At 50.4% G+C, this 13,065-nt stretch overlaps 3 long non-coding RNA genes across 3 annotated transcripts; all 3 read right to left on the reverse strand.

The window, feature by feature from the left end:
• Positions 1-935: 935 nt before the first annotated feature.
• LOC142598444 (uncharacterized) lies at positions 936-7,083 on the reverse strand. Its single transcript, XR_012832654.1, has 3 exons — positions 7,018-7,083; positions 4,491-4,537; positions 936-1,224 (listed from the first exon to the last, which is right to left on the reverse strand). It is a non-coding gene; the product is annotated as an uncharacterized LOC142598444 (long non-coding RNA).
• Positions 7,084-10,364: 3,281 nt separating this feature from the next.
• Positions 10,365-10,929, reverse strand: LOC142598446 (uncharacterized). Its single transcript, XR_012832656.1, has 4 exons — positions 10,834-10,929; positions 10,720-10,761; positions 10,597-10,643; positions 10,365-10,472 (listed from the first exon to the last, which is right to left on the reverse strand). It is a non-coding gene; the product is annotated as an uncharacterized LOC142598446 (long non-coding RNA).
• Positions 10,930-10,986: 57 nt separating this feature from the next.
• LOC142598445 (uncharacterized) lies at positions 10,987-12,009 on the reverse strand. Its single transcript, XR_012832655.1, has 3 exons — positions 11,250-12,009; positions 11,122-11,162; positions 10,987-11,029 (listed from the first exon to the last, which is right to left on the reverse strand). It is a non-coding gene; the product is annotated as an uncharacterized LOC142598445 (long non-coding RNA).
• Between the last annotated feature and the right edge of the window lie 1,056 nt (positions 12,010-13,065).

Raw genomic sequence — 13,065 nt, forward strand, 5'->3', positions numbered from 1 at the left:
TTGGTGTCTGCAGATGTTCTTACATCTTCTCACTCCTCTCTCTGGCTGCAAAAGCGCTCTCTAACTGTTTTTCTCTTTCTTAAATACGTTATCACAGAGGCACTGATTGGCTTGGCCTTGGCCAGCAGCGGGTCCGTCTTGGAGGCGGCTGGCATTGGCTCTATCAGACATAGGGGAAGCTTCTAGCAGCTTCTCACAGAAGCCACCCCTGTAGCCCCCCCGCTACCAAAACCTTGCCACACAAAACCAACACAACCGTTTGTTGGGGAACGCTGGGAGGGATCCTTCCTTGCTGCAGGGACTGGCTGTTCCTTGTTGGAGGCAGCTACCTGTGACAGCCCCTTTGTTTCTCTCCTAGGTGAGCTCCTGAGGCTAGGCAAGCACAGGCAACCCCCTCCGCAGCTAGAGCCCTTAGCACAGCAGGGCCAGCCCCATCCTCAGTGGCTAAAGAAAGAGCTGTCCTGCCCCTTCCCCATCTGCAGCCAAGTCCCATCCTCATTGGACCCACCAGGGCTGCCCAGCCCCAGCACACAGCTGGAGCCCATGAAGGTCCTCTCCCATGAGAGCTGCACACTCAGACCATCCAGGAGCTGTGCTGCCCCTCTCATGTAGCCCCCTTTTATACTGAGCCTGACAGCTTATGATATGTAATACCCCTTTGGCTAGTTTGGGTTGCCTGTCCTGTCTGTGTCCCATCCCAGCTTCTGGTGAAGTTTAACTCTATCCCAGCCAAAACCAGATATTATCCTCGCCCTTCACTCTATACCATCTACAGCCTGCCCTTATCCTATACTTCCAGTTATTTACCACCACTTTCCCCTCTCTTTTTCTTATATCGACATAAAAAATAATATATAATAATATATATATTTATAATATATGTAAAAATTAGACACACAGACATCATTCCCTTAGGCTATAGGCCATCCCTCTAAAATGTACATTGAGTTCATTTAGTCCATGACTTCGGGCTCCATCTGCCATAACAGGCTCTCAGGGCAGGAGCTATGCTGTATACCATTGGATTGTTGCAGCTGCTTCCAGAGTTCACAGCTGGTGTAGCTGGTGTGGTCCATGGTCGTGGTCTGCGCCTTGAAAATGTTGATTTTGAGGAAGTTGCTGGGCACCAGTTGCTGAAGTCAGTTCTAGTTCCATCATCGCTGCGTTTTGCTCAGTTTCATCAAAGTTCATCCTTCATTAATTTGGGTGATTCTTGTGGTAATACTATTGATAGAGCATATAGCAATTGTAGTAGCGATGACCTACAATAGCAGTTATTTAGCAATTCACATATTGCAATCTAATTTATTGGCTGGTTTGGGTCAGATCCCCTTGAGGTACACACTGGACTTCCCCATCCTTCTGCATCACCTACCAAGTGCACCCAGATCCCCCAGCAAAAGCAGTCCCACATACGGGTTTGCTTTTGTCCAAAGCAGGGCTAACCCAGACTTGTCTTCCCAAACGTATTCTTCACATGCACTATGGGGACTTTATCTCTTTCTACAATATATGGAAGCTTTGATTGGGCAGGGCCAGCTCGATTGACAGATCCCCTAGCACCGACAAACCAGCTGGCCTTTGCTAAATGTGTATCCTAATGTTTGAGGGTCCCACCACCCATTGCTCTTGAGTAGTCTTTAGCAGTCCATCATATCTTTGGATGTTCCTGGAGGCTGGTGCATGATAGGGGAAGTGACACACCCACTCAATGCCATGCTCTCACGATCATATTGTGATCCAAAAGTGAGACCTTCAAGTTCTCCGTGATGGCAGTGGGCTGTGTGACCCAGGATTTCCCCTGAGCTGGGATATCTTGCAGGGGAGATTTCAAGAGGATTCAAAGATCCTCCATCCGTGGTTTTGCAAGGCCTCAAAGGCCTGATGTTGCAGGGTTCGCTGACCACCCGTTGATGCATGCCAGCACATAGAAGTGAGTGTCTCATGAAAAAGGAAATTTTAATCATAGGTTAAGCTCCACATGTGTGCATGCAGAGTTTGGTTAAGAACTATTTGCCTGTCTGCATGTGTGTAACAATCCAGGATTGTTTGTCAGCCTGTCTGTACATGTGATTAGATTTAACCCCCATCTGTGCATACAACCCCGCTGTAAGTTTCTGGTTACCCTTTCCCCTCTTGAATCTTTAACTAACTTGCTATTTTGATTGTAACAAATTCCACTGAAAAGCATAGTTAAACTGGCTGATGTTTAAGTGCTATTAATAATTATGTAAGCTAATAGTGTTATCTATCTCAAAAATATTAGTAAGTCCTGACTGCAACTAAATTAAAGCCACGTAACAAAATCTATGTTTGTGACAGCATCTTGATTTTGAGCTGATGTGCCCCAATTTCTGGCTGGGGCACCCAGGAAAGGGGCACACAGGCACATTTCCCTACTTTGTGCCCCAATTTTCTGGCTGGGATACCACAAGAAGAGGTGCATGGGTACCTTTCACTGCTGTGCACCTCAATTTCTGGGCAAGGCTCCCCTTTCAAGGGCACGCAAATTCATATCCCTGCTTTGCACTCCAATTGTGATACTTAAGACACCAAGAAACTCAAAATTACTGTTACACTTGTGAAAACTTGTCAGGACTGTGCATCTTGTCCCTCCCACAGGTAAAAAAACACTCCAACAACAAAACAATTATTAAACAAGTGTCCTGGGTTCAGCCAGGATACAGTTAATTTTCACCAGAAGCTGGGATGGGACACAGCCAGGACAGGTGACCCAAACCAGCCAAAGGGGGTATTTCATACCATGTGACATCATGCTCAGTATAAAAGGGGGGCAAGTTGGGGAGGGGCAGTGCAGCTCCAGGGCATGTGGGTCGGGGATGGTGGGACCGTCCGGATTGCAGACAGGTCTCAGCACACGGTTTGAGTTGTACAGTTCTTGGGTGAGAAACTGCATTGTGTCACCAGGATTGTCTATTCGATTAAATACTGTTATTATTTCCCTCTCCCTTTGCTGTCCCCGTAAACTGTCCTTATCTCAACCCATGAGGTTTTTGCCTTTGTCTTGCCCATTCTCCTCCCCATCCCACGGATGGAGGTGGGGGGGGAGGAGGAAGAAGAGCAGGAGGGGAAGCAAGCAGCTGTGTGGTGCTCAGCTGGTGGCTGGGGCTAAACCAAAACAAGAAGTCACCAGGATGCAGAGCAATAGCTGAACAATTCCAAAGATCCTTTGCATTTGCAAATAGCATCTACAGTCCAACTATACACTGCCATTAGAAGAAAAAAACCCTAAACCTGAAGCCCCACACAGACAGGCCTTTGGCACCTTTGAGAGTCAATCTGCTTTCACTAACCATGAACACCCCCTCCCAGGCAGCTCCTGTCACCTCAACAGAATGCTATGGAAATGACACTCCACAGAGCCTGCTGGCAGCTACTCGATGTGAGGTGACTACACAGCCTTTGCCCAAGCAGTCTGGGCATATCAACATACAAGCTATGCACTCTTACGACTATTCCACCTAACCCTGACTTGACACCACCAGGCAGAGCAGTTCCACACCAAAATGTGCACACACGCAGAACGACGCTATAAACAACATGACTCAAGGATGAGAGAAAACTCTCAGCAAGAAGGAGGACTCCTGGAGTAGAGATGCTGCTGAGCAAGACGACCTACAGGGCGCAATGCCCAGGCGAGGCAGCCCTATGGCAACCCCAGAAGAGAATGGACTGTAATGGCCCATTATAAGAAGTTATGGTCAAAACCGAGATGGCAGATGTGTCAAGAAGCCGGTCTTCAAGACCTAAGAACATAAGAATGCAGGGAGGAAGCCCCAGTCCCTGAAAAGGGATGGCTGAAAATGCGTCCGAGCTCCTGACACAGCCTGGGACTACGCTGCAAAAGGAGGACCCACCAAAAGCTTCTGAGAAACAAGATCGATCCATGCTGTAAAGCTTGCTATGCAATCAAAGAAGCACCCGATCGCCACTAGGCCAACGAGTAGAGGCATTCGAGACCCTAGCAACAGTGACCGAGAACTATGCCGTGCCCCTTGAGCACAAAGAGGGCATTGAGACCTGAGGAGGGCTAAGACACACAAGACAATACACACAACTCGGACACAGGCTGGAACTGCCCTGCCTGGCACAGTCTAGCATGGGGCTGATGAGTAACCCGCTCCCTTGCCTGCTCGAAGAGGACTGCTCCCAGACAGCCCTCTCCCCTATGCTACCCATAAAACCCCTCCCCTGCAACCCCCAAACTTGCCCCCTGCTCAGACCCCTCCCTTCCCGGCCACGGGCCCTCAACTTAGCTTTCAGAGGGTCGGGGATCTGGCACCACCTGCCATCAACAGTGTGCGCATCAAACATCAGCTAACTGGGACATTCCTGCAGTCGCCAGGTTCCTCTTCATCATCTACAATAAAAAACTCAAAACAAACAGTGACATCAGTCACCATTGCACCAGTCAACGCCAAGCTCTCCTACAACACCCCCCCCCAGAAGCACCGTGGCTTTCCACTCACCTGCTCTGTCCAGAGACACACACTGCAGCTGTCATCGCTTGTGGCACCTAAGACGCCAGGAGACACAAAATTACTCCTACGTTTCTGAGAAGTCACCGCTCCCATGATTGCCCTCGCTATTCTTCCAGCTCACCTCAAATGGGCACCCAGTTCCAAACATGGCCACGCAGCACCTGCTAAACCAGAAGCAAACGCTTAAACTAGGTGCCATATAGTGCTGTACTTTTAGACACTGACAACCGCTTCACCTTCTCGGACTGCTCATCGGCACGCGGCTTTGCTCCTCCGAGGCTCCCTGCGGCACCTGCCAAACACAAAGCAGAAGGCACGTGCTGAGACAGTGCCCAGAACTGTAGTCTGCCCACACCAACTCCTACCTCACCCTCCTTTACCTCAGCCACTCGTCCTCACCACCTCTGCTGTTTCCATGTTGCCATGCTGACACCCCACCTGGAAAACACGAAGTATACCTTTAACTGAGCCACCAATGTGACACCTGAAAAATAACTGCTATTTCAGCCCACTAGTCACTGCTGACCTGGCCCGAGTCAGCTCCAGCACTGATGCGCTGCTTCGTTCATTGCTTCGCACCTTCAGAATAAAGAAGGCCATATACACAAATCTGAATGTAGTCATAGAGCCACCAGCCACATCTTCCCTCCGACACCACCGGCCGACCCACCTCCTTACGGCATTCTGCTCGCCTCCTCTGCCACTCTTTGGCACGCATCTTGTCTGTCTACATCTGACAAAAAAAAGGAACCCCAAATTACTGAACAAGTCACCTGGATGCTGAGTGATAGCTGAACAATTCCAGAGCTCTTAGCCCCATTTAGGAATACCATCCAGAGCCCAATTACAGACCGCCATCAAAAAACACCCCCAAACCTTAAGCCCCACACAGACAGGCCTTTGACACCTGTGAGAGTCAATCTGCTTTCACCACCCCCAAACACCCCCTCCCAGGCGGCTCCTGTAGTCATCTCCACAGAACACTATGGAAATGACGCTCCATGCGGCCTGCCAACGGCTTCTTGATCTGAGGCGACTACACAACCTTTGCCCAAGCGGTCTGGGCATATCAACCTACTAGCCACACACTCTTATTGCTATTCCACCTAACCCTGACTCGACACCGCCAGGCAGAGGAGCTCCATGCCCAACACACACACAGAGACCAACACTACACAAAACGCAAACAACGTGACTCAAAGATAAGAGAAAGCTCTCAGCAAGAAGGACTCTCAGACCAGAGAGGCTGCTGAGCAAGACCACCTACAGGGCGCAATGCCCTGACAAGGAAGTTCTATGGCAACCACAGAAAAGAATGGACTGTGATGGCCCATTATAAGAAGTTACTGTCAAATTTGAGATGATGGATGTGTCAAGAAGCCAGTCTTCAAGACCTAAGAACGTAAGGATGCAGGTAAGAAGCCCCAGTCCCTGAAAAGGGATGGCTAGAGAGCGGAGCCCCTGACACCGGCTGGGAAGAGGCTGCGAGAAGAGGACCCACTAGAGACTTCTGAGATGTAAGACCGATCCACACTGTCAAGCTTGCTATACAAGAAAAGAAGCGCCCAATTGGCACTATGCCGATGTGTAGAGGCATTCAAGACCCTAGCAATGGTGACCGAGAACTATGCCGTGCCCCTTGAGCACAAAGAGGGCATTGAGACCTGAGGAGGGCTAAGACACACAAGACAAGACACACAACTCGGACACAGGCTGGAACTGCCCTGCCTGGCACAGTCTAGCATGGGGCTGACGAGTAACCCACTCCCTTGCCTGCTCGAAGAGGACTGCTCCCAGACAGCCCTCTCCCCTATGCTACCCATAAAAACCCCTCCCCTGCAACCCCCAAACTTGCTCCCTGCTCAGACCCCTCCCTTCCCGGCCACGGGCCCTCAACTTAGCTTTCAGAGGGTCGAGGATCTGGCACCACCTGCCATCAACAGTGTGCACATTAAACATCAGCTAACTGGGACATTCCTGTGGTCGCCAGGTTCTTCTTCATCTACAATAAAAAACTCAAAACAACTAAACAGTGCTGGCAGTCACCATCACATCAGTCAACACCAACCTTGCCCACAACACCCCCCCGCCTCCTCAGAAGCGCCGTGGCTTTCCACTCACCTGCTCTGTCCAGAGACAGACCCTGCGGCTGTCATCCCTCGTGGCACCTAAGACACCAAGAAACACACAATTACTCTTATGTTGGTGAGGAGTCACCACTCTCATGACCACCCTTGCTATTCTTCCAGCTCACCTCAAATGGGCATCCAGTTCCAAACGTGGCCACACAGCACCTGCAAAACCAGAGGGAAACGCTCAAACTAGGTGCCATACAGTGCTTTGCTTTTAGACGCTGACAAACACCTCACCTTCTCGGACCGCTCATCGGCACGCGGCTTTGCTCCTCCGAGGCTCCCCGTGGCACCTGCCAAAAACAAAGCAGAAGGCGCATGCTCCGAGAGTGCCCAAAACCGCAGCCTACCCACAGCAACTCCTACCTCCCCCCCTTCTTTGCCTCAGCCGCTCGTCCTCACCACCTCCGCTGTTTACATGTTGCCACGCTGATGCTTGCGCCCCACCTGGAAAACACAAACAAAGGATGCCTTTGACTTAGCCAGCAATACGACACCTGAAAAACAACTGCTGTACTTCAGCGCACTAGTCGCTGCTCACCTGGCCTGAGTCAGCTCCAGCACCACTGTCCGGCTTTGCACCTTCAAAATAAAAAAAAAATCCCCAATAAATCTGAATGTAGTCATATAGCCACCAGCCACATCTTCCCTCCAACACCACTGGCCAACCCACCTTCTTATGGTACTCTGCTCACCTTCTCTATTGCTCTTTGGTGCACATCTAGCCTGTCCACATCTGAAAAAGACACCAGATTATTAAAAGAAGTCACCCAGATGCCAAGCGAGAGCCAAACAATTCCAGACTGGGCATATGAACATACTAACCACACACTCTTAATGCTATTCCACCTAATCCTGACTCAACACCCCCAGGCAGAGCAGCTCCATGCCCAACACACACAGACCAACAGTACATGGAACACAACAAACAACACAACTCAGGGATGAGAGAAAACTCTCAGCAAGAAGGACAACTCCTGGACCTAAGACGCTGCCAAGCAAGACAGCCTACAGGATGCAACACCCTGACGAGGAAGCTCTATGGCACTCCCAGAAAAGAATGGAGTGTGATGGCCCGTTATAAGTAGTTATGGTCAAACCTGAGATGATGGATGCACAAGAAGCCGGTCTTCAAGACCTACAAACATAAGGAGGCAGGGAAGAAGCCCCAGTCCCTGAAAAGGGATCGCTGGAGAGTAGAGCTCCCAATGCAGCCAGGGACGAGGCTCCAAAAAGAGGACCCACCAGAAGCTTCAATGATGCAAGACCGATCCATGTTGTGAGCTTGCTAGGCAAGCAAAGAAGCGCCCCATTGGCACTATGCCAATGAATACAGGCATTCGAGAGCCTAGGCATGGCACCTGAGAAGTGCACCACGCCCCTTGGGCACAAAGATGGCATTGAGACCCAAGCAAGGGCAAAGACACAGAAGATACACAAACATACCACAGACACAGGCTGGAACTGCCCTGCCCAGTCCAGCATGGCGCTGATGAGTAACCCACTCCCTATGCCTGCCCAAATGGGACTGCTCCCAGACAGCCCTCTGCCCTATGCTAACCATAAAAACCCCTCCCCTGCAACCCCCAGATTTGTCCCCCTCCTCAGCCCACTCCCTCCCCGGCCACACAGTCCCTCAACTTAGCTTTCAGAGGGCCGGGGATCTAGAACCATCCACAACAAACAATGTGCATGTCGGCTAACTGGGACATTCCTGCAGTCGCCTGGACCCTCTTCATCATCTACAGTAAAAAAAAACACACAAAAAAGTAGTGCCATCACAACACCCCCCTCCTCCTCAAAAGCACCGTGGCTTTCCACTCACCTGCTCTGTCCAGAGACAGACCCTGCGGCTGTCATCCCTCGTGGCACCTAAGACACCAAGAGACACAAAATTATTCCTACATTGGTGGGGAGTCACTGCTCTTGGGATTGCCCTTGCTATTCTTCCAGCTCACCTCAAACATGCATCCGGTCCCAAACGTCACAGCACCTGCAAAACCAGAGGGAAATGCTCAAACTAGGTGCTGTACAGTGCTTTGCTATTAGACACTGACAACTGCCTCACCTTCTCAGACCGCTCATCGGCACACGGCTTCGCCCCCCAAGGCTCCCTGGGGCACCTGCCAAAAACAAAGGAAAAGCCACATGCTGAGAGAGTGCCCAAAACTGCAGCCTGCCCGCACCAATTCCTGCACCCCCCTCCTTTACCTCTGCCGCTCATCCTCACCACCTCTGCCATTTACATATTGCCACGCTGAGGCTTGCGCCCCACCTAGAAAACACAAACAAAAGGATATCTGTATTTTAGCCAGCAATACACCACCTGAAAAATAACTACTGTACTTCAGCCCACTAGTCACTGCTCAGCTGGCCTGAGTCAGCTCCAGTGCTGATATCCTAGAGCATCAACATCCAGCTTTGCAACTTCAAAACTAAAAACCCACACACCAATTTTAATGGAGTCTTATAGCCATCAGCCACGTCTTCCCTCCAACACCGCCATCCAACCCACCTTCTTACAGGGCTCTGCTCCCCTCCTGTGCTGCTCTTTGGTGCACATCTTCTCTCTGCATCTAAAAAAACTAATTATTAACAAGTCACCTGGATGCTGCATGATAACTGAACAATTCCAGAGCTCTTGTTCACCTTTAGGAATACTATCTAGAGTGCAACTACAGACCACCATTAAAAAAACACCCCCAAACTTTAAGCCCCACAGGGACAAGCCTTTGACACCTTGGAGAGTCAGTCTGCTTTCACTACCCCTGAACACCCCATCCCAGGTGGCTCCATTCAACTCCACAGAACACTACAGAAATGATGCTCCGCTCAGTCTGCCAAAAGCTACTCGATCCAAGGCAACTACGTAACCTTTGCCCAAGCAGTCTGGACATATTGACATACTAACCGTATGTTCTTATTGCTATTCCACCTATCCCTGACTTGACAGCCCAGGCAGAACAGCTCCACGCCCTACAGATACACACACCACCAACACTACACAGAACACTACAAACAATGTGACTCCAAGATGAGAGAAACTCTCAGCAAGAAGAATGACTCCTGGAGCAGAGATGCTACTGTGCAAGATGACCTACAGGGCGCAACACCCAGATGAGAAAGCTCTGTAGCACTCCCAGAATTGACCACAACAGCCTCTTGTAAGATGTTACTGTCAAAACCAAGATGATGGATGCAGCAAGAAGCCCGTCTTCAAGACCTAGAGAACATAAGGATGCAGGGAAGAAGGCCCAGTCCCTGAGAATGGATGGCTAGAGAGCAGAGCTCCCAACACAGCCCGGTATTGTGCCACAAAAAAAGAGGACCCGCCAGAAACTTTGGACACGCAAGACCAATCCACACCATAAGCTTGCTATGCAAGAAAAGAAGCGCCAGATTAGCACTACGCTGATGAGTTACAGGCATTCGAGACCCTACGGATGGCACCCGAGAAGCATGCCGTGCCCCTTGAGCGCAAAGAGGGCATCAAGACCCTAGGAAGGGCTAAGACACAGAAGACAAGACACACAAACATACCACACACACAGGCTGGAACTGCCCTGCCTGGCACAGTCTAGCACCGTGCTGATGAGTAACCCGCTCCCTTTGCCTGCCCAAATGGGACTGCTCCCAGACAGCCCTCTCCCCTATGCTAGCCATAAAACCCCTCCCCTGCAACCCCCAAACTGGCCCCCTCCTCAGACCCCTCCCTCCCCAGCCACGGTCCCTTAGCTTTCAGAGGGCCAGGGATCTAGCACCATCTGCAACTAAAACATCAACACCACACATTGGCTAATTGGGACATTCTGGCAGTCGCCCGGTTCCTCTTCATCAGCTATAATAAAAAACGGAACACAAACAATAAACCAGCACTGTCAGTCAGCATTGCATCAGTCAGTCAACACCAACCTTGCCCACAACACCCCCCCTCCCCAGAAGCACCATAGCTTTGCACTCACCTGCTCATTCCAGAGGCAGACACCACAGCTGTCATTGCTTGTGGCACCTGAGACACCAAATTACTCCTATGTTTCTAAGAAGTCAACTCTCCTGCAATCGCCCTTGATGTTTCTCCAGCTCACCTCAAACAGGCATCCGGTTCCAAAGGGGTGGCCACACAGCACCTGCAAAACCAGAGAGAAATGCTTAAACTAGTTGCCATATACTACTGAGCTATTAGCTGACAACTGCCTCACCTTCTGGGACTGCTCATCGGTACACGGCTTCACCCCTCCGAGGCTCCCTGCAGCACCTGCAAAAAACAAAGCAAAAGGCACATGCTGAGACAGTGCCAAAACTGCCACCTGTGCAGATTCTCATCTCCCTCTCCTTTACCTCAGCCACTTGCTCACCTCGCCTCTGTCATTTTGGGCTGCCATGCTTGCACCCCACCTAGAAAACACAAACAAAGAATACCTACTTCTTAAACAGCAATGTGACACCTGAAAAATAACTGCTACTTCAGCCCACAAGTCACAGCTCACCTGACCCAAGTCATCTCCCATATCGATATCCAGATTCACACCTTCAAAACTAAAAACCCTACACGAATCTGAATGTAGTCATATAGCCACCAGCCACATCTTCCCTCCAACACCACCGGCCGACCCACCTTCCTCCTACGGCGCTCTGCTCCCCTCTGCCGCTCTTTGGTGCGCATCTAGCCTGTCCGCATCTGAAAAAACACACCAAATTATTAAACAAGTCATCCAGACGCTGAGTGAGAGCCAAACGATGCCAGACTGGCCATATCAACGCACTAACCACACACTCTTACTGCTATTCCACCTAACCCTGACTCAACATCCCCAGGCAGAGCAGCTCCACACCCACCACACGCACAAGCCAACACTACACAGAACTCTACAGATGACATGACTCAAAGATGAGAGAAAACTCTCAGCAAGAAGAATAAGTCCTGGACCAGAGAGGCTGCCGAGCAAAACAACCTACAGGGCGCAACGCCCAGGCAAAGCGGCTCTATGGCAACCCCAGAAAAGAACTGGCTATGATGACCTGTTATAAGAAGTTACTGTCAAAACCAAGATGACAGATGCAGTGAGATGGCTTGCTTCAAGACCTAAGAAGGTAAGGATGCAGGGAGCAAGACCCAGTCCCTGAAAAGGGATGGCCAGAGAGCAGAGCTCCCGACGCAGCCCGGTATTGTGCCGCAAAAAGAGGACCCACCAGAAATTTCTGACACGCAAGACCGATCCACGCCGTAAGCTTGCTATGCAAGAAAAGAAACACCCGATTGGCACTATGCCGATGAGTAGAGGCATTCGAGACCCTAGGGATGGCGTCCGAGAAGTACGCCGTGCGCCTTGAGCGCAAAGAGGGCATTGAGACCCAAGCGAGGGCTAAGACAAGACACACAAACATACCACACACACAGGCTGGAACTGCCCTGCCCAGGCTAGCATCGTGCTGTCAAAGTAACCCGCTCCCTTTGCCCGCCCAAGGGTGACTGCTCCCAGACAGCCCTCTCCCCTATGCTAACCATAAAAACCCCTCCCCTGCAACCCCCAGACTTGCCTCCTCCTCATCCCACTCCCTCCCTGGCCACGGTCCCTTAACTTAGCTTTCAGAGGGCCGGGGATCTGAATCCATCCATAATATGCAACATGCACGTGACACATCGGCCAACTGGGACGTTCCTGCAGTCGCCTTGTTTCTCTTCATCATCTACAATAATAAAACCCAAAACAAACAACAAAACGGTGCTGTCAGTCAGCATCGTGCCAGTCAACGCCAACCTCTCCCACAACACACCCCCCACCCTGCCCCAAACCGGCCATGGCTTTCCACTCTTCCATTCCTTTACCTTGGCCACTCCTCCTCACCGAAGCTCAGGTGACAAGCGACACAAACTACCTCCTTACCTACACAGACCTTTAGGGAATTACAGAGGCAGTCAGCTGACAGAAAAAGCATGATTATCGCAACACAGTGTCTCAAAGATCCAAAATGGGCACCTTACAACTACCGAAACTGGTGCTAGAAACACAATAGATAAATATGAACAGGAGAACATAACTGCCACGACCGATACTAGAGCAAACATCACTGCATGCTTAAGGAAAAAGGCAAAACTAGAAAATAGAAGAAGCTTGCATGTCAGAACCACAATAAGAGAAAAACCCCTGGCTGCAGAATTTTTATTTTTTTTCATGAGCCCAGGTAATACACATCCTCCTCTCCAAGACATTCCAGCAAACACGGTCACTCGAGCCTGCGCTGGAGACAATCACCTAGTCCAGGTCTAAGTAACTGTGAAATCCAAATGGACGGTAAAGGGATGGATGCAAAAATTAAATCAGGGAATGAAGAAAGTAAAAAGCACAGAGAAGCAGAGAGTTCAGGAGGGTATACTTTGATGTACTCCTCACTTGACGAGATGAGAGTCTTCTGATGTTCAGCCCTGCTTA

Source organism: Balearica regulorum, chromosome 28, assembly GCF_011004875.1.
Source record: "Balearica regulorum gibbericeps isolate bBalReg1 chromosome 28, bBalReg1.pri, whole genome shotgun sequence".
Taxonomy (NCBI): domain Eukaryota; kingdom Metazoa; phylum Chordata; class Aves; order Gruiformes; family Gruidae; genus Balearica; species Balearica regulorum.